General features: G+C 40.1%; 2 non-coding genes across 2 annotated transcripts; both read left to right on the top strand.

Moving 5' to 3' along the window:
- Positions 1-1,800: 1,800 nt before the first annotated feature.
- On the top strand, positions 1,801-1,872 carry TRNAD-GUC (transfer RNA aspartic acid (anticodon GUC)). The gene has a single exon. It is a non-coding gene; the product is annotated as a tRNA-Asp (tRNA).
- A 16,539-nt stretch (positions 1,873-18,411) lies between these two features.
- On the top strand, positions 18,412-18,543 carry LOC120109058 (small nucleolar RNA snoR137). The gene has a single exon (XR_005510115.1). It is a non-coding gene; the product is annotated as a small nucleolar RNA snoR137 (small nucleolar RNA).
- Positions 18,544-19,586: the final 1,043 nt, after the last annotated feature.

The following is a 19,586-nucleotide window of genomic DNA, read 5'->3' as shown; positions in this document are numbered from 1 at the left end:
TCAACTTGTCCACTCGTTTGTGGATGATATGGTATACCGACCTTATGGGTGATGTTGTACTTCCTAGCAAGGGCTTTAAAAATTCTATTGCAAAAATGTTTCCCCCCATCACTAATGATAGCACGAGGGGTGCCAAAGCGAGCAAAGACAGACTCCTTAAGAAACTTGATCACTACTTTGTGATCATTGGTCTTACACGCTATAGCCTCAATCCACTTAGATACATAGTCAACAGCTAGGAGTATGTACTGGTGCCCAAATGATATAGGAAAAGGACCCATAAAATCAATACCCCAAACATCAAAGATTTCTATAATTAAGATTGGGTTTAGGGGCATCTCATTTTTTCTTGAAATTTTTCCTAGTCTTTGACATCGGTCACATGCTTTGCAATACTCGTGTGAGTCATGAAATAGTGTGGGCCAATAGAATCCGCACTGCAAAACCTTTGCAGCCATCTTTTTACCACTGAAATGACCACCACAAGCGTGGTCATGACAAAAGGAAAGGACATTCCTTTGATCGTGTTCAGGGATGCATCGTCTGATGATTTGATCAGGACAGTATTTGAACAGGTATGGTTCATCCCAAAAATACCATTTTACACGAGCTAGGAAGCGAAATTTCTCTTGTTTGGTCCAAGAGCTGGGCATTTGTTCAGTAACAAGGTAGTTGACTACATCAGCATACCATGGAACATTAGTATGGAAAATCATCATTAATTGTTCATCAGGGAAGGTCTCGGACACAGGCATGGATTCTCCAGATGATTCAATAATTAGTCTGGACAAGTGGTCAGCTACTACATTTTCAGATCCCTTTTTGTCTCGAATTTCGAGATCAAATTTCTAGAGCAATAGGATCCAACGAATGAGCCTAGCCTTAGCATCCTTCTTTGTGAGAAGGTACTTAAGGGCGGCATGATCAGAATAAATAAGAACCTTAGATCCTATCAGGTAGGGGCGGAATTTATCTAGAGCAAAAACAACTGCCAACAATTCTTTTTCAGTGGTGGAATAGTTGAGTTGGGCGTCATTTAGAGTTTTGCTTGCATAATGAATAACATGGGGAAGCTTCTCTACTCGCTGACCTAAGACAGCACCTATGGCATAATCAGATGCATCACACATGATTTCAAAAGGACGACTCCAATCAGGACTCCTTATGATGGGTGCTGAAGTTAGTTCAGACTTTAGTCTTTCGAAAGCAGTTATACAAATTGGCGAAAAATTAAAAGTAGCATCTTTCGCCAACAAATCGCATAAGGGTTTCGACAATTTACTGAAATCCTTGATAAAGCGGCGGTAAAAACCCGCATGCCCTAAAAAGGATCTGACTTCCCTAACAGTTTTGGGAGGTGGCAATTTAGCAATTAATTCTACTTTGGCCTTATCCACCTCAATTCCCCTTTGTGACACAATGTGTCCTAAAACAATACCCGATTCTACCATGAAATGACACTTCTCCCAGTTAAGAACTAAGTTTTTCTGTTTGCAGCGTTCTACCACAAGTGTCAAGTGGTGTAGACATTCCTCAAAATTGGATCCAAATACAGAAAAATCATCCATGAAAACTTCTAAAAATTTCTCTACCATGTCGGAGAAAATACTCATCATACACCGTTGGAATGTAGCTGGTGCATTGCATAGCCCAAAAGGCATGCGACGATAAGCAAAAGTGCCATAAGGACAGGTGAATGTGGTTTTCTCTTGATCCTCACGTGCGATAGGGACTTGGTTATATCCAGAATAACCATCGAGGAAACAGTAATGGGAGTGGCCAGCTAGACGTTAACATTTGGTCGTTGTAGTATAGTGGTAAGTATTCCCGCCTGTCACGCGGGTGACCCGGGTTCGATCCCCGGCAACGGCGCCAAAATTCTGTTCGTCATTTCCTGCCTACCTAAAAATACGCTAGACAGATCGTTGTTAGAACCGACGAACAAAGTTTAAATTTAAATTTACTCTTACCTGTTCTACTCGAAGAATAGTGGTCGTAAGAGGTCGATCCACAGGGAGGCGATTGGAGTTGCTTAAAAATAAAAATGTTCACTCGGATTCAAAAGCGATTTTTGAATATCAAAAGAAAAACATTACGTCGGAGATGTTGATAGATTCTCTAGTCTATCGAAGAATGATTTTTAATTAAAATTAACTAGAAGATATGTACTTAGATTCAAAAAGCATTTGTATATTTAATGGAAAAGAAGAGTTTTTTTGCATAAATTAAAATGGATGACAACAGTGCTTAGGGAGATTGAAGCCTGGAACATAGACTGCATGAAAGAAGATTTCATAAATTGCAACTAAAACGAGAATTTTTGAATGCATAAAACAAACTGCAGGAATTAAACTTAACCTAAAACATGAATTGCATAAAAGAAAAATTAATGGATTGCATTAAAAGATTTCATAAAAAGAAAACAGAAATTAACTTGAACCTAGAACAGGGATTGCATGAAAGAAATTTTGCTAGATTTCATAAAAATAAATTGATTACAAAGGTAGAAATGAAGATTGGTGGCTTGATGCTGCCTTTCTTCTGCAAATAAAATAAAAAAAAGAAATAACAAAAAATCAAAAAGAACACTTCTCCCTTTCTCTCCCACGGTGGAACAACATAAAATATTATTTTTTCTTTCTTTCTTTCTTCTCCAAAAGAACAGAGCAATGCTCTGTTTCTTTTTTCTTTCTTCTCTCCCACCGAGCTCTCTTTTGGTTCCCACCCCCACAACCGAGCACTCCCCCTGCCAATGGCCTCTCTCCCCTTCTTATAGCCCTTGGAGACATGGAAGAGGCGGGATCAGTGGGATAGGCTGGGCGGATTGCGGAAGGTGGGCTGCTGGCTGCGTGATGCTGGGGATCCGACGGGAGCTGGCACGGTGGCTGGCACGGAAGATATCTTGGAAGCTTCACGGCTGGCCACGGGATCAACGGGAGGACGTGGAAGAGACGCTGGGATGGAGCGGAAGAGGGGCTGCTGGCACGGGCTGAAATGCATGGATGGAAGGTTCACCGCGTGATACACTAGGGATCTGATCGCAAGATCCTTGGGAAATAGCTGCCGGTTGATTCGGTTGGGACGCGCTGGTGGCGGAATATCCGGGGAAGATGCTGGGATGCTGCGATTGCGGAGGATCTTCTCTGCTTCGGCTGGGCGATGCTGGGATGGAAGTTACATGTATGAAACGTGGGATGCTTGGCTGCATCGCTGTTTGAATCTCCATGCATGCGGGCTGAAATGGTGGGACTCTGCTGATGGCAAAATATCCGGAATGGCTGAAGGAAGAAGAGGCGTTGGGATTGACGGCTTAAGATGAAGACACTGATTTGGAAGGTGCAAGCGGACAGGATTGGAAGGAGTTGGGAATCCGGAAGAGGAACACGGATGGGATGAATCCTTTCTTCTCCCCTTCTTTCGCACGGGATGAAGCTGGGCGCTGTGCTATTGAGGTGCGCTGATTGCGCGTTGGGGACGAGCTGGCGGCGACGCGGATGGAAGGTGGGGACGCGGGCTGAAGAGGAAGGATGTGGCCTTGCTTGGATTACGGGAAGGAAGGAGACGCGGGCGTTGCGGACGAAGCAGGGACGCGAGAAGGCTGATCCGGCGGGAACACTGCGGGCGGCTGGAGTGGAAGATGAATCGGGAGCTAGAAGACACCAAGTTCCGTCCAATTAGTCATATATAAAAAAATAGTATGATATGAAATTTGGCTTGTAGACGGGTCATCTATTCTGGCTCGAGGTCAAGTGCAATTCTTTCAAGTCATGGGTCACCCAGCACCTTATAGTTATAATATAGCCAATTTAGATTTTGCCCAAAATTAATTTCCAAAAGCACAAAAGAAATGGACCCGATTTGGACCCAAACCCGACTCGGATCCGAACCCGACTCGGACCCGATTTGAAGTTAAATTTGTACTCAATGTGCATTTTATCTCTAATTTATACTAATCTATGTTAAACCCAAATATAATATTAATCCAATGAATTTATTATTATCGGTTAACAATAACACTAATTTTAGTAACATGTAGGTCGCACTTTTGTGCTCTCATCAGTGGCTAGTGTTAAGCATGACGAAAGAAATTTTTCTGGGTGAAAATCTTCTTAACTTTTTGGAGCAAACCAATCATGTTTGTAAATTCCTAAGTAAACGTCACATAGAAAGTCCTTTGGGTGTTGATGGTTCTTCTAGAAAGTTCAATCCTTTCAGGAAGTTCCTCCACCTGATGGCAGTCTCATATTCTATCGCCTGGAGAAGCAGCATCGCTGCCATTACCTTTCGGGACTGGCCATGAGACATACATACATCTCTATTCTTTTTTTTTATTTAAACTACGCATGGAGTAGATGATTCATTTTTCACCTAGTTGCTTCTTGCTACAATGAGTGGGTGGCTAGTGTTAAGCGTGACGAAGGAGATTTTTCATGATGAAAATCTTCTTAACTTTTTGGAGCAAACCAATCATGTTTGTAAATTCCTAAGTAAACGTCACATAGAAAGTCCTTTGGGTGTTGATGGTTCTTCTAGAAAGTTCAATCCTTTCAGGAAGTTCCTCCACCTGATGGCAGTCTCATATTCCATCGCCTGGAGAAGCAGCATCGCTGCCATTACCTTTCGGGACTGGCCATGAGACATACATACATCTCTATTCTTTTATATTTTTATTAAAACTAAGCATAAAGTAGATGTGTTTCATGTTTTTACCCAACCACTTCCCACTACAAGGAGTGGGTGGCTAGTGTTAAGTGTGACGAAGGAGATTTTTCTGGGTGAAAATCTTCTTAACTTGTTGGAGCAAACCAATCATGTTTGTAAATTCCTAAGTAAACGTCACATAGAAAGTCCTTTGGGTGTTGATGGTTCTTCTAGAAAGTTCAATCCTTTCAGGAAGTTCCTCCACCTGATGATGGTCTCATATTCCATCGCCTGGAGAAGCAGCATCGCTGCCATTACCTTTCAGGACTGGACATGAGACATACATACACCTCTTTTCTTTTATTTTTTTTATTTAAACTAAGCATGGAGTAGATGTGTTTCATTTTTTACCCAGCTGCTTCTTGCTAAAGGAGTGGGTGGCTAGTGTTAAGTGTGACGAAGGAAGTTTTTCTGGGTGAAAATCTTCTTAACTTATTGGAGCAAACCAATCATGTTTTTGTAAATTCCTAAGTAAACGTCATATAGAAAGTTCTTGGGTGTTGATGGTTCTTCTTGAAAGTGCAATCCTTCTAGGAAGTTCCTCCACCTGATGGCAGTCCCATATTCTATGGCCTGGAGGTGCAGCATTGGTGCCATTACCTTTCAGGACTGGCCATGAGACATACATACCCCTCTATTCTTTTGGTTTTGTTTTTTAAATTTAAACTAAGAATAGTGTAGACAAGTTGTTTCATTTTTAACCGAACTGCTTCTTGCCACAAGGAATGGCTAGTGTCAGTTGTGACGAATGAGATTTTTCTGGGTGAAAATCTCCTTAACTTGTTGGAGCAAACCAATCATGTTTGTAAATTCCTAAGTAAACGTCACATAGAAAGTCCGTGGGTGTTGATGGTTCTTCTTGAAAGTTCAATCCTTTCAGGAAGTTCCTCCACTAGATGACGGTCTCATATTCCAGCTCCTGGAGGAGCAACATTGCTGGCATTACTTTTTGGGACTGGCCATGAGACAGACATGCACTTTCTCTTTTGTTTCTTAATTAAACTAATCATCACCAGATGCATGCTGTTTCCCACCTTGCTTCTATATGCACGTCTGTTTTATGGTAACTTGAAAAGCAATTTAAGTAGCATAATGTCTTATTTTTAAGTCTTCACCATTGTATGTTTAACAACTTTTAGACTCTTGCTTATAGGCCCTACAGTTAAAGAATGTCTTGTAGTTCATCACATTCTTCATTCGCTTCTTATGTTTTTGAAGTTGCTTCCCTACTGGATGAGTGGCCTCCATTGGGTCATTTCTCAATGAGAAGCATACATTTAACATGGCCAGTATTAAACAGCATGGGGCATGTTGAGGTGCCGAGACAATGAGGTCACAATGGTTAACAGCCAGGTTACTGAAAATATAGCTAATGAAACTAAAAGCATGTACCATGATAGAATACACATCATCTAGCTAAAACTAACTCATGCATGCAACAGCGGACACAAGGTACTTAAATTGCATGAAATCTTCAAAGTGCTTTCCGCCTAAAGTTTAAACAGCCAGCATATGTATGCTTCTATAATTTGACATTTACCAGGAGACAGGTAACACAATGCAACAATAAAAAGCACCATAAACGAAAGGTAATGGCACCAATGCTGCACCTCCAGGCTATAGAATATGGGACTACCATCAGGTGGAGGAACCACCTGATGAGATAGAAAGGACTTCTTCTCCACCAATATTGATGAATTAAGAAAAAGATGGAAAATGCTCCACCCAAGAAAACCATGCATTTGTTTCCACAGTATTATGAATATGCATAATATTCATACAACCAATATACTAATTCTTGAATATAACAAAAATAAATACAAAGGACAAAAAAAAGCCTTTTTGTTTGAAAATGGAAGTAGAAATGCGAGATTACAGATTTTTCCTGCAAAGAATCATAAAAAACGAGAACCATAAATCAATAGACACCTAAACGGTCTTAATAATCACTTGTCTCTCACAAGCATCTAAATAACATGGTAAAATCTTAAAAAATATCTGCTAATAAAAAACAAATAAGAAGGTGCGGAGTCAAGACTTTTCACTGCGTATCTAGCAGAAACTGAGTAAAAAAATCAGGAGAGATCTAATAAAGCGTAAGCTTTCCAGGAGGAAAAAATGGAAGACCAAAACTTGAATGAAAAAATGGAATCCAATTGGTTTGATGAAGGAATCAAGCCTTACAATCGCCCTAAAATCGGACGCATTCATCCAGCAAAGATTAAACTTGTAAGGCTTCTACATCGGTCTCTTTTGTTTTCCCTAGAGCAAACAACAAAGGCAAGAAGGCGCTCATCTAAAGACATCCTTGAGCAGAGCAAAAAGGATCTAATGCCATGACCGCGATTCATTTGGCTAGATGAATCGGATCATAAAACCCTAATCAGATCACAAGATGGAAGCAAAGGATATCGAGAAAATCTGGAGGCAGGGGTAGGGAGGGCCAGAAAGCGAGAGAGGCGTTACCTCGCTTCGACATCTTAGAAACGCAGGAGGCGGCCGACGTTTTATAGAGCGCTTTCTAGGGTTTCTCGGCTTGTCCGAACCAAATTTACCGTTTTGACCTTATTGTGCAGGAACTTTTATGCGGACGTTTATAATGATAATCATTTAGGTATTTGGCTCAAACAAATAGTAACAAAGTCCAAGCTCTTAGAAAGGTCGCCATTGATGATTTGGTGCTTGAGGAGAAAGTGGCCTTCAATTTCTATTCCCTATTGTAGCATCTTCGCTCAGGAGGCTATTGATTTATCACACAAGGCTGGAGAAACTCTGTAATCTGTAATCACTATTAATCTGTATATGAATAGGTCTTATGATGGAGTATACTAAGACCAAACGAGGGTGTCATGAGAAAGTTTTCTTTCCTTGAGAAGTGGATTGCTTAGATTAATGATTGTTACAGGAACCCAATTTTCTCGTATTGATTAATGGCTCTTCCACTAGCACCTTTAAATCATTTATGCGATTGAGATGCCCCTTTCTCCTTTCCTCTTTACCTCTTCATACTGCGCTCTGAAATGTTGAGCATGGCTCTTGATCTTGAAATAGATGCTGGACGCTTGTCTAGATATAAAACAAAGAGAGATAGATGTACTTTCAACCATCTACTATTTATCGATGACTGCTTAGAAGGCACACAAAATCAGCTTTCAGTGAAAAAAAGGTTCAAAACTATAGTAGATTCGGAGAAGGCCTGAACAACATAAAAGATTCAACCAACTAAAAGCCTAGGATGACACACCTTATAGCTTTAGATATGCAACGTAAAACCTCGACAAATTGCAGCTGTTAGCATTACACTTCCTGTTTCAAGCAAACCTGTGCAACTTAGGAAATGGATTGAAACAGAAATGATGACTCTGACAGTATCCAGATCTTAAAAATGAATCCCAAGTCACAATCCCTCTTGTTGATCTCAGCTCTATCATACACATTCTTCCTAATGCCCTGCTTAGGCCTACTACTAGCCCCAAGAACTCCCATGGCCCATACTTAATGAGAATCACCTTCACAAGCTACCTTCCTTCTTGCCTATCTAACAACCGCCAGAATTTGCTTATACTAGCTGAATTGAACTTCAACAATTATTTACACCATTATATGAGCATGCATTAATTTCAGAAGTCATATAAACTCCAATAATTTGTCAAGAGGCTGAGTTGAAGCATAGCTGAAGTATATCTAATTATCATCACAAATACCTAGACAGCTCATATAGTTTACAATAATGATATGAAGCATGGACCATGCAAGCTTTGGCATACCCATTTATTCAAGAGATACTACTAGCATTCAAACACCATATCCGGCAGAAGATCTTGTCGAGGGGACTGGCCGCCCCGAAGCTGGAGGACCTCAACATACGAGAGCGTTTCCCCATGGAAGTGAGATGGAGAGGATCGAGAGGCTAGGGCTTTGGGGTTTTTCACATGGAGATCGAGTTAAGGGTTCTACGGTTATAGCAGAGGCGTGGAAGAGGTGGAGAGGTTTGAAAAGTTTTCCCTCGTCGGCAGTTGAATTTGTTTTACTTATTTTCTTCTTCCTCGATTCTGGATACCGAATTCATTTCTAATCCTTTGAAGAATTTCGCCGGCTTTGATAGAGATAGGAATTGAGGTTGTTGAAAGATGGAGATAAATGTCATCGCGTTGGATTATAGGAGATCAAAATCTTAACCGATATCATGATAAATCCACGCTTGTCCAGATATAAAACAAAGAGAGATAGATGTACTTTCAACCATCTACTATTTATCGATGACTGCTTATTGCTATCAAGAGCCAACAATGAGGATTGCTTTACTTTCAAGATAGTTAATTTAGAACTATAGCTTACGATAGCTTACAATCGAAGCCATCAACTTGTCTTAATACTCAATTCCCTTCATTCCACATATTGACCCCGCAATGCTTCAAAACATTATTGCTCTGCTACATATTCAAAAGATTGAACTGGTTGGTTGTTACCTTGGCATCCCTCTCAAAGGTGCTAGAATCATTATTCAAGACATTCAACCTATTAGATTCCACATTTTGGGTCATCTTGATTCAAGGAAATGGAAAACTATATCCATTACAAGTTGTTTAACCGTGATTAAATTAGTACAAAGCTTGTAATGACTTGGAACCATATTTGAAAAAAATAGCCAAGAAGTTGCTATTTCGATTTTTTGGCCCTATATAAGTGCTGAAGATATACTTGGTACATAGTCGATGTGAAACTATTTAGGGTAAGCCACATGAGTCTAAATTGCCTGTTTGATTGTCATCTAAATAATTTCCTAAGTAATCCCCTTTTATAAAAGAATTTATTGATTGGACTATGATATAAAATCGCCCGGAGAAGCAGCATTGCTGCCATTACCTTTCGGGACTGGCCATGAGACATACATATATCTCTATTCTTTTATATTTTTATTAAAACCAAGCATAGAGTAGATGTGTTTCATGTTTTTACCCAACCACTTCCCACTACAAGGAGTGGGTGGCTAGTGTTAAGTGTGACGAAGGAGATTTTTCTGGGTGAAAATCTTCTTAACTTGTTGGAGCAAACCAATCATGTTTGTAAATTCCTAAGTAAACGTCACATAGAAAGTCCTTTGGGTGTTGATGGTTCTTCTAGAAAGTTCAATCCTTTCAGGAAGTTTCTCCACCTGATGATGCATGGTCTCATATTCCATCGCCTGGAGAAGCAGCATCGATGCCATTACCTTTCGGGACTGGCCATGAGACATACGTACACCTCTTTTCTTTTATTTTTTTATTTAAACTAAGCATAGAGTAGATGTGTTTCATTTTTTACCCAGCTGCTTCTTGCTACAAGGAGTGGGTGGCTAGTGTTAAGTGTGACGAAGGAGGTTTTTCTGGGTGAAAATCTTCTTAACTTGTTGGAGCAAACCAATCATGTTTTTGTAAATTCCTAAGTAAACGTCATATAGAAAGTTCTTGGGTGTTGATGGTTCTTCTTGAAAGTGCAATCCTTCTAGGAAGTTCCTCCACCTGATGGCAGTCCCATATTCTATGGCCTGGAGGTGCAGCATTGGTGCCATTACCTTTCAGGACTGGCCATGAGACATACATACACCTCTATTCTTTTGGTTTTGTTTTTTAATTTAAACTAAGAATAGTGTAGACATGTTGTTTCATTTTTAGCCGAACTGCTTCTTGCCACAAGGAATGGCTAGCGTCAGTTGTGACGAAGGAGATTTTTTTGGGTGAAAATCTTCTTAACTTGTTGGAGCAAACCAATCATGTTTGTAAATTCCTAAGTAAACGTCACCCGAGTAATGCATTTCTTTTTCTAAATTTGATTAGCAAAATTCCTTACTTGTTTGAGGATGTATGTATGAATATCAATTATGCCTCAATTTGATATAGTATCCATTGCAACACTTGCCCCTAGGACAACACAAAAGCATCCTAAAGTTTTTTACGAACTAGTGAATTTTTTAGAAGCAGGAGGGAATACCTTATTCGTTACAATTATTATTCAGCATCAAGCTCGTATTCTAAAGACGCCTTTCACATGTTTCTGCTTAGAAACTAAATAAAGTTGGGTCTACCAAGTGTAACAGCTAACAGGTCATTATAAATTATATCTCAGAGTCATTCTAGAGTGTTGACTATTTTGGACTTTGCTCCAAATATTGGTTTTGAGAGGGACCTATTTGCAAAATGATATTTCATTATATAAAAGGTACATGTTACCTCTTTTCCCGTGGGATGAAGGGCTTTGTTTTGTTTTTAGGTTGAAAGGGTTTTTCAGCCGCCGCCGCTCCCATCTTCTTCCTCTCGTGCGCTCTCGGTCTCCTGGCAACATCTGACTTGGTTTCCCTTCTGTCTTCACTCGCTGGAGGCTTTCTTCCTTCTTCCTTCTTCAACCGTGGCTTCTTCCTGTGGCTTCCCTGTTCCCGTGAGCCCCTTTCTTCTTTGCTGTTCACAGAAATTGCAACAAGGGAAGGTATGGTTTTGATACTCATTTGATCTACCATTGGAGCCGTAGAAAGGTTGATTTGCATACTACACTTTTGATCTATCATTGTGGCTGCAGAAGGGTGATCCGATCAGGTTGTTTCTTGCTTTATATTTGGTTTTATATTGCCTCATATTGTGATCATTTGGCAGTCCATATTTTGGGCTCTTATGTATCTATGTTTGTACCCTATTGGGAAGATTGATATAATGGATTGCTCCTCCTCCCCGTGGATGGAGGCACTTGCTGCCGAACCACGTAAATTTGGTGTCTTTGTGCTTATCTTTTCATGCCTGTGATGTGTTTGATGGAATGCCTGAATGAGTCCCATTCTTAATTGGTAAGCCGGATACAGTGAGTTTGTGCCCATTAATCCCAACATAGAGCCAAATACAATAAGAAGGATTGAAAAATAAAGGAAAAAAATCATGAGGCATGTCCTTCTTTAATTTCCATGCACCACCATCAGTATCACCTTAATCTCTCTCCAATCCCATATCTACACACACCATGATTGAAAGTGATCTAAAAACAGACCTTAGGGGATAATGATAGTCAACTTTAAAGACCACGCAATAGCACGTATCTAGTAGAATAGTGATTACGGGTATCGATCCACAGGAATTGGGATACAGTTGTTTTCTTAAAAAATATATATTTAAAAGAAAAAGTTTGTGAAGAAAATTAAACTAAGAAATTTAATATAAAAATGCAATTAAAAGGATATCAGTTGAGAGAACCTAGGGCAAGGAATTCACCACTAACATCGGAACAAGGGTTATTTGTTATGTATTTCATTCTTGGATCATTATGCAAATTGACTACAAGTCTAATAAGCATTCAAATAAAAATTTCATAAAAGTAATTTAGGCATAATCCATCTTTAGTTAGCATGAAATGTCTACCCTAATTTAAGGTGGCAGCACATTGCATCTTCCTTAAGCATGAACTATCTTATTTTTACTTCAATGATCATGAAGAGCAATTGTATAAACGTCATACTAAAAATTATAGAAATTAAATATGAGATGAAATGAAATATTCATTAGGAGCAAAATAAAGTTTATATAACTCCAGGAATAGAAAATTAAAATATAAAACCCTTGGCCCTTTGTTAGGGCTGCATCCAGCCCTAGAGAGGAAATCAGCCTTCCATGGAGTCGCGGGCGACAGCAGCAGTGGCACAGCAGCGGGCTCCCATTTATTTCTTTCTTCCTCTGGCGACTTCCATCGAAAACTTCCTCTCAGCACTTCATTATTTTTTATATGAGAAGTTATTCCCGAAATACCCCAAAGTCTTCTCTCTCTCCTTTTATTCTTGTGGGAACTCCCTGAGAAGAGCCAAGCTCTTCTTCTCCCGGTGGGGAACTTGGCCTCTCCGGAGATTGTGAAGATATGTGAAACCCCCACCGAAGTTGCCTCCCCTGTTTCACGCCTGGCCTTTTATAGGCTCCAATCTCTCTTTCCTCTTCCTTATTTTGAATCATGGATAAGGATGAACCCTTTGCCGTTGGGATGAAGCTTGGCCTGATTCGCTGGACTGCTGTGGTTCGGATCAAAGGAGAAGACGCGTGAAGCCGTTCGTGGATAATGAAATTTGCTGGGAAGTTTGTGGATGATGCCATTGATTGAATCCATGGATAAGGATGGATCACAATGGGATGAAGGTGGATGGATCCGTGAGCAGGGGATAGGAAGTTGGGACCTCGGCTGACAGCTGGGAACGGATGTGAAGTGATCCGGAACAGGGGAAGACGATGAGAGGATAAGCTTGGATCTTATCCATGGGCGATGAAGTTAATCCAAGTGCTAGGAAGGATTTGGAAGAGGATGAGGATGGGAGCAAATCCAGATGGGGTCTGGATTCTCGGGAACGGCTTGGGACGTTGGGAGTAATCCGGCAGAAGGTTGCTGGTTCTCATCCGGAAGATGGCTGGGAATTTGGCTGAGATGAAGATGCTAGGATGATGTTCACGAACGGGAGGAGATGGATGCCGAATCTGCTGAACCGTGATGAAGAGGATGACGTTGAATCCTAGCTGGTCGTGGGATAAGGATGAACTCGGACGGATTCGTGAGCTGGGAGGAAGGCTGCGGACGACTAGATTACAATCATGGGAGAGAGGAATCCAGAAGAGGATCTCGGTTTGGGAAGCGGCTGAGAAGAAATCTGGGAAGAAGGTGACATGGTTACAACGCGGAGAAACAGGGGATGTTGATGTTCTAATCTAGATTCGGTTCTGGATGAATGTTGGGAAATAGGGGAGCTGGGAAGGACGTGGAGGTTTGGAATCGGCTGATGGCTTGGTTTTGTTGTGGGACACGGGAGATGATGATCTGGTGACGTTGTTGAGAGCTTATCCGTAGAGGGGATCTAGCGGGAGAAGCTGGGATTTGAGTTTATCCCACGGGCGAAGAGGAGGGGAGATGAGCTGGGGCTCTCTACCGAAATGCCAGGAGGGTGGAGGAGGTTTTGTTTGACGTGGAACAGGGGCTGAGCTTGCTCGTGGATGATGAACGGGAAGGCTAGGATCAAACGCGAATGCTGGGCTGTTTGGTAGAGAGACGTGGAGGAAGATGGAAACGGGCGTGAGGGGAAATCTGGAGGTTGGGATGATGGGAATTGAACCGTTTGAAACAGGGGAGTTAATCCTATTCGGCTGGGAAAAGGCCAATGACCAGAATTCTCTGAGATCTGTGCAACTATAGATGAATAGATGATATACTTTGAGATCTGAGAAATAAATGATTGAAAAGTGTGGGAAGAGAAGTAGGTGAACTTGTGAAGAAACAGAAATTAATGGGAAGTACTGGATTTTGGAGGAGAGTTCTTGGAGTCGACTCCGGAGGATATGGAATTATGAAATGATGCAGTGTAGGTTTAGGTTTTATCTTATTGAGCTTGATTCGACCTGCATACATTAAGCTTAATCAATAATCAAAATTGAATTAAAATGCATTGATGAAGGTGAACATATTTTTTAGTTGAATTTACAAAATATGTGAATTAAAATAATGATAAGTGCTATGAATAAGATATTAGTTCATGCATTATTTAGCACTTATCAGATAAGCATAGATTTTTCAAACTATTGGATATAAGAGACACCCAAAGATTTTCATGAGGCATCGTCTTCATATGCTGGCTATTTAAACTTTAGGCGGAAAGCACTTTGAAGATTTCATGCAATTTAAGTACCTTGTGTCCACTTTTATTTTTTTATTTAAAGTAAGCATAGAGTAGATGTGTTTCATTTTTTACCCAGCTGCTTCTTGCTACAAGGAGTGGGTGGCTAGTGTTAAGTGTGACGAAGGAGGTTTTTCTGGGTGAAAATCTTCTTAACTTGTTGGAGCAAACCAATCATGTTTTTGTAAATTCCTAAGTAAACGTCATATAGAAAGTTCTTGGGTGTTGATGGTTCTTCTTGAAAGTTTAAATACCTTACGATAGCTCGTTTATGGTGTCTACACTATTATTTTGTTCCAAATTTACGACTATTAAATCACACTTATTATATGAAATCTAATGCAAAGTAGCAGTCAAACAGCAAGGAAAAATATTTAAGTAAGATTTCCATTACACATAAAATAAATTGCAGAAATTAAACTGACACTTAAAATATAGATTGTATAAAAAGAAAATTGATGGATTTCATAAAAATAAAATTGATTGCAAGAAAAAAAATGAAGATTGGAAGCCTAATGTTTCTTTTCTTCTGCGAAGAAAGCAAGAAATAACAAGAAACTTCCTCTTCTTTTATTCTACAAATAACAAGAAAACAAGAAAAGAAAACAGAGCATGGCTCCCCCTCGGTGGAACTCCTAAATAAAATAGAATACTTTTTTTTTTCCTTCCTTCTTAAAGCAGAGCTCTTCTTAAAACAGAGCTCTCCCCTATTTCTTGGCCCCAACCGAGAACTCTCTTTCTTTTTCTTTTCAAAAACAGAGCTCCCTTAGCCGATGGCCTCTCCTCCCTTTATATAGATCTCTACCTTCTTCTTAAAGCCGACAATGAATCCATGGGGAACGAACGCATGATCCTTGGGGCGGAATGCACGCAAACGGCTGGATCAAGGGAGCTGGCTTGATGGATGTGCGGACGTGGAGGCTGCAACAGAAGGAGATCACGGGATCGCTGGGAGGAGGCTGATCTGGAATGAAGAGTCCCGCGGGATCGACGGGAGGAAGGAGAGGGCGGATGCGGCTTGCTGATCTATGCATCGCGGACGCTTGGGATCTCAAATCCGGAAGAGAGTTGGGACTTCCTTCATGGATGGCTGCGATGGGTGCTGGGTCCCTGGAAATGGAAGGAGCTGCAGATGGTATGGCTGGGATTATGCATGATCCCATGGGGTGAGAGATGCGGAGGCTGCAATGGAAGGATGGCTGGCTTCACGAAAGGCTGGGACGCAGAGGGAATCCGGAAGAAGCTAGGAAATTGCTCGGGATGCTGGATGCGGTGTCTGGGATCACGCCTTGCAATCGGATGGGCTTGATTGCAGCGTGGGATGCCGTGGCTGGGCGGATCATGGAGAAGAAGAGCTTTGAATGCTGATTCGGGAATGCTTGGATCACGGGATGCTGTGGATGTTGATCACGAATGATGGACGGCTGCGGCACTGCGGGAGGAAGAAGAAAAACAGTGAAAAAATGAACAGTGTTTTCTCGTGACACTGTTCATATGAACAGTGTTTAGTCATATGAACAGTGTTAAACATTAGTCATATGAATAGTTTCATCTCAAACACTGTTCATATGAATAGTAACTTCAGGAATGAATAGTATTTTCAGCTATTCTTCATGAGATTGGAGGTTAGAAAGGTCTTTTTTTTGTGATGAAGTGAGAGTGGGAATCTCTATTCCGAAAGAGTGCGGGTGCTAATCCAGAAAGAAGAGAACGCGAGGATCACTGGGAGATCGCACGCGGGCTCGGATGTTTGGGTGCAAATATGCTTGAAAGGTAATGGCTGCGATGCTGCTTCTCCAGGCGATGGAATATGAGACTGCCATCAGGTGGAGGAACTTCCTGAAAGGATTGAACTTTCTAGAAGAACCATCAACACCCAAAGGACTTTCTATGTGACGTTTACTTAGGAATTTACAAACATGATTGGTTTGCTCCAAAAAGTTAAGAAGATTTTCACCCAGAAAAATCTCCTTCGTCACGCTTAACACTAGCCACCCACTCATTGTAGCAAGAAGCAACTAGGTAAAAAATGAATCATCTACTCCATGCTTAGTTTAAATATAAAAAAAAGAATAGAGGTGTATGTATGTCTCATGGCCAGTCCCGAAAGGTGATGCAGCAATGCTGCTTCTCCAGGCAATGGAATATGAGACTGTCATCAGGAGGAGGAACTTTCTGAAAGGTTGAACTTTCTAGAAGAACCATCAACACCCAAAGACTTTCTATGTGACGTTTACTTAGGAATTTACAAACATGATTGGTTTGCTCCAACAAGTTAAGGAGATTATCACCCAGAAAAATCTCCTTCGTCACACCTAACACTAGCCACTCCTTATAGCAACAGGAAGTTGGGTAGAAAACAACATGTCTTCTCTGATTCTTAGTTTAAATAAAAAACCAAAAGAGTCTATTTGAAAATCGACGCCAGGTAATAGAAAAAGTTAACTATAGAAGGTCAAAATCATATTCCAAATTTAGATGATTTTACAGAGCCTAAAAAACTATAATCCTCTTTGTGTCTATTGATTTAGGTGTCGATTAAGTAGTTAATGGAGAATTGAAGGGATTAACCATTTATCAATCTAATTGATCAAGTAATTAGATTGCATTATTTCATCGCATGTAGCAATTATAATTTTCATATCTGAAATCTAATTGATTATCTTATGACATGGGTTGCTGATCATGCTAAACATGATTCTAAACTTTGTAATCCCATTAACAATGCAATTAGAATCATCAATTTACTACATAAAAAATCAGCATGCAAAAAATCAGCAACCCTGAAAAAATTTGATTCGTTGCAATTATTATTCAGCATCAAGCTTGTATTCTAAAAACGCCTTTCACATGTTTCTGCTTAGAAACTAAGTAAAGTTGGGTCTACCAAGTGTAACAGCTAACAGATCATTATAAATTATATCTCAAAGTCATTTTTGATAATATCTAAGTCTGACATTCATTTATAATACCTATTTAGGATCATTTTACGATAATCATATTTCAAAAGAAAAATCGACCCATTGAAGTTCCTCCACCTGATGATGGTCTCATATTCCATCGCCTGGAGAAGCTGCATCACTGCCATTACCTTTCGGGACTGGCCATGAGACATACATACACCTCTGTTCTTTTATTTTTTTATTTAAACTAAGCATAGAGTAGATGTGTTTCATTTTTTACCCAGCTGCTTCTTGCTACAAGGAGTGGGTGGCTAGTGTTAAGTGTGACGAAGGAAGTTTTTCTGGGTGAAAATCTTCTTAACTTGTTGAGCAAACCAATCATGTTTTTGTAAATTCCTAAGTAAATGTCGTATAGAAAGTTCTTGGGTGTTGATGGTTCTTCTTGAAAGTGCAATCCTTCTAGGAAGTTCCTCCACCTGATGGCAGTCCCATATTCTATGGCCTGGAGCTGCAGCATTGGTGCCATTACCTTTCAGGACTGGCCATGAGACATACATACACCTCTATTCTTTTGGTTTTGTTTTTTAAATTTAAACTAAGAATAGTGTAGACATGTTGTTTCATTTTTAACCAAACTGCTTCTTGCCACAAGGAATGGCTAGTGTCAATTGTGACGAAGGAGATTTTTCTGGGTGAAAATCTCCTTAACTTGTTGGAGCAAACCAATCATGTTTGTAAATTCCTAAGTAAACGTCACATAGAAAGTCCTTGGGTGTTGATGGTTCTTCTTAAAAGTTCAATCCTTTCAGGAAGTTCCTCCACTGGATGACGGTCTCATATTCCAGCTCCTGGAGGAGCAACATTGCTGCCATTACTTTTTGGGACTGGCCATGAGACAGACATGCACTTTCTCTTTCGTTTCTTAATTAAACTAATCATCACCAGATGCATGCTGTTTCCCACCTTGCTTCTATATGCACGTTTGTTTTATGGTAACTTGAAAAGCAATTTAAGTAGCATAATGTCTTATTTTTAAGTCTTCACCATTGTATGTTTAACAACTTTTAGACTCTTGCTTATAGGCCCTACAGTTAAAGAATGTATTGTAGTTCATCACATTCTTCATTCGCTTCTTATGTTTTTGAAGTTGCTTCCCTACTGGATGAGTGGCCTCCATTGGGTCATTTCTCAGTGAGAAGCATACATTTAACATGGCCAGTATTAAACAGCATGGTGCTTTTTATTGTTGCATTGTGTTACCTGTCTCCTGGTGAATGTCAAATTAAAGAAGCATACATATGCTGGCTGTTTAAACTTTAGGCGGAAAGCACTTTGAAGATTTCATGCAATTTAAGTACCTTGTGTCCGCTGTTGCATGCATGAGTTAGTTTTAGCTAGATGATGTGTATTCTATCATGGTACATGCTTTTGGTTTCACTAGCTATATTTTTAGTAACCTGGCTGTTAACCATTGTGACCTCATTGTCTCGGCACCTCAACATGCCCCATGAAATCAACATGGCTCCTGTTTTTTGGGGATGTCGCCCCGTATTACACTTGGATGAGAACCATATAGCCACATGAGATTATCAGACGTCAATCTATTACACTCATAGAAGAATTGTGGTTATGCACGGCTACTTTTCATCATGCATTTGCTGTGTGATAATGAAACAGCTGTTTTTGGCTATTTAATGAGCCTAATTCATCATAAAAGCCTATTAAATATTTATAATTTTAAACGAAGGCATGTAAGGAATTGGTTGGGAATTGGCATTGAAACCCTCCTCCTTGTGACCCTATTTATTACAAGCACATCACGTCAATCAATCAGTTGGTCTTCAACTCTTGAATTGTTCCCGAGCCTCCTTGATTCGATCCTTGATCAACTCTTGATCCAATCGCCATCAACCGCTCAAATCGCCCTTCATCTCATGTATTGTCTTCGACTTAATCGTTGACGTACATTATATCACAGAAATACAACCAAATATAAAATAATAAATTACATCCCCTTTTAGGAGGCACGCAGGCCTCTCAAAACATCAAATAAGATGCATGCAAGCATCTGAAAAATTACATGACGTTATAGATCACATCGCAGGTCGTTACATTTGATACCAAAAGGGTTTGAATCCTATGATCATCACCGCATGCAGCAATTATAATTTTCAGATCTGAAATCTAATTGATTATCTTATGACATGGGTTGTTAAGCATACTAAACATGATTCTAAACTTTGTAATCCCATTAACAATGCAATTAGAATCATCAATTTATCACATAAAAAATCAGCAACCCTGAAAAAATCTGCATGCAG

The sequence above is a fragment of the Phoenix dactylifera genome, chromosome 2 (genome assembly GCF_051530095.1).
Source record: "Phoenix dactylifera cultivar Ajwa chromosome 2, Ajwa_hap1_PhDact_Kaust_v1.1, whole genome shotgun sequence".
Taxonomy (NCBI): Eukaryota; Viridiplantae; Streptophyta; class Magnoliopsida; order Arecales; family Arecaceae; genus Phoenix; species Phoenix dactylifera.
This window is presented reverse-complemented; position numbering and strand designations above follow the sequence as displayed.